This window comes from Diospyros lotus, chromosome 7 (assembly GCF_014633365.1).
Source record: "Diospyros lotus cultivar Yz01 chromosome 7, ASM1463336v1, whole genome shotgun sequence".
In the NCBI taxonomy this organism is placed as follows: domain Eukaryota; kingdom Viridiplantae; phylum Streptophyta; class Magnoliopsida; order Ericales; family Ebenaceae; genus Diospyros; species Diospyros lotus.
In genome coordinates, this window is record NC_068344.1 from 12,560,843 (window position 1) to 12,563,312 (window position 2,470).

The following is a 2,470-nucleotide window of genomic DNA, read 5'->3' on the forward strand; positions in this document are numbered from 1 at the left end:
ACTTTTATGCCCATGTTGACATGAGTTTAGTGTGATGTGATGTGATAAATAGAGAATTTGATAAATTTATAAACTTTTAAATTTAAATAGTATTTGTTAACTAAGATTAAATAAAAAAATAAAATAAAATATAAAAAATATTTTAGAAAAAAATATTTTATTTTATATTTATTAAATTTATTTAGCAAAAAGTCAAAGAATTTCTTATTTAGGATTTTAGATAAATTTATCTTTGTATTTCAAAAAATTTAATAAAAATTTTAAAATATTTTACAATTTTATATTAATCATTTTATATTTTGATTCTAATCTTATATTAATATGATTTTATTTTATTAATTTTAATAAACCCCACGTTAAAGGGTTCCAAACTGATCACTTACGAGAGAGGTGATTTTGTTTTGGTAGTGTCTCCCAATCTAAGCAACAACTACTGGTGATGTGATGTGATGTGATGTGATGATGGAAAATACAGAGTGACTGCAATCTTTCTTTCACGGAAAAGAGCTCTTCTACAGGGCCAGACGCGGTTACCGACGGGTTTACAGAAGTGATATCTCGCGATATTTTGACTGATGAAATATCGCGAGATATTGGTTAGGTTAGAAGCGCTTGCGGGAAAATTTTTAGTGCTTACCGGGAAAATTTTTAGGTTTCTTCCTTAAGATTTTAGTTTGTCAAGGGCTTTTAGTTTGTCAAGATCTTTAGATTTTAGTTAGAGGCTTCTGCTTAAAAGAGAGATTTGTTGCTAATTTTATTTAGATCTAAAAGATCTGCTTGCTGAAAAGAGGAAAAAACTGTGGGTTTTTGAGATTGTCAACAAAGGGGAGAGAATAAAATCAGAACAAGAGTAAATCCACAGGAAAATCCCAATGTCTTCGAAATGATACGGCTTCCTGTAATTGATCTTTCATTTCAAACTAAAGCATCTACCATTATTCATCAGAATTTTAGAAATGAGAGCTTTTTACATAAAAAATCTGTTAGTTTCCTTTGGATATTGACAGATACCTCAAAACATGCGTAAGATAAAAGAACAGGATAAATCTACAGAAACAGATTCAGTCTTAAGAAACAAAAAAACGCACCCACAAATTTATCATTGTTTCAGAAACTACTACAACAGACGGAGATGAGAGAGAGAGACGGCCGCTCCTGGTGTTCTGATGGTCTCGTCGACGGAGATGAGAGAGACGGAGTGACTCGAGAACAGTCCTTCAGTTGACGAGGACGGGAATGGCCGCATGGAAAGGAATGGGGTGCGATTGAGAGAGACGGCCGCTCCTGGTTAGGAATTGAAAGGATGAGGAGGAGGAAGACCGACCCTATTTGGTTTGCGGGAAATATTACCAACTTGTTAGGGACATTTTTGTCAAATCAAGACTTTCAGTAAAGCCGTCGGTAAGGGCTTTCTGGCCCTCCAGAATCTCTTCTTTCACGAGGGAAGACCATTCCACTAGTCTAAACAACCAATGCACATCTTTTATGAGAAATGGCCATATATCTTGCTGTGTTAATAATCCAGCTTCACAACGTAGACTTTTTCCTACACCGGTCTTCCACTTTCCAGATATTGTTGGAATTTAAAACCAATATATGGCAGAGAGCTGGGAGATCCAGCTAATGCACCTATTTCAAATGAACATAAAAAATAACAATAATAAATTGTATTCACAACGTTTTGCTGTCAGAAGTGGGATTTGAACCCACGCCCTCTCACGAGGACCAGAACTTGAGTCTGGCGCCTTAGACCACTCGGCCATCCTGACTGCCTTGGACGATTCATTAACACGCTAAGCACTATAATTATAAAACCGGATTAATATTTGCTTTCCCCGTGCGTTGCTTCAATTCACAGTCTCCAATGATAGCTATACATGCCCCGTCCGTTTTGTCAGCGTGCGTGATGCAGCACCTGGACTTGGGAGGAAATAGCAAGGGCCACCAATGTTGGTCCACATGAAACTGACTAAAGAGAATTTGGGGTTAATTAATAAGCTACACTAATTTTGGGTTGTTTTGAGTATGGTAAACTTAAAAGGTCATCTTCAATTAAAATTTTTGGGTGAAGAACCATGGTGTAATAAGTAATATCAAATCTAACCTAAAATTATTAGGATGTGGGTGCAAACTAGAAGAGTTTTTATGATTGGCTTAAGTTAGATTGAGATACATGATTTTGACAAGAATGTCAAAAAATAAAGGGCACATTTTTCATGATTCAATTGGACATTGATGGTTTAGTAGAGATATATTTGATATATATTACTTTGCCCTAAAATTCAAATGCCACCCTCAGCTACTAATGGTGGGCATGATCATGATATGTATTACATTGTACTCATCATCAGAGCACTTCAACTTTGTTGGGCACTGTGTGTACATTGCAACCATAATTTTAGTAAAGCGGTGATATTAACACTTATTTTTTTGTGAACACACTAAGGTGTGTTGAAATGACAAAAATACC

The 2,470-nt window shown here is 35.4% G+C and overlaps 1 non-coding gene across 1 annotated transcript; it reads right to left on the bottom strand.

The window, feature by feature from the left end:
• Positions 1 to 1,685: 1,685 nt before the first annotated feature.
• Positions 1,686 to 1,769, bottom strand: TRNAL-CAA (transfer RNA leucine (anticodon CAA)). Its single transcript has one exon. It is a non-coding gene; the product is annotated as a tRNA-Leu (tRNA).
• Positions 1,770 to 2,470: the final 701 nt, after the last annotated feature.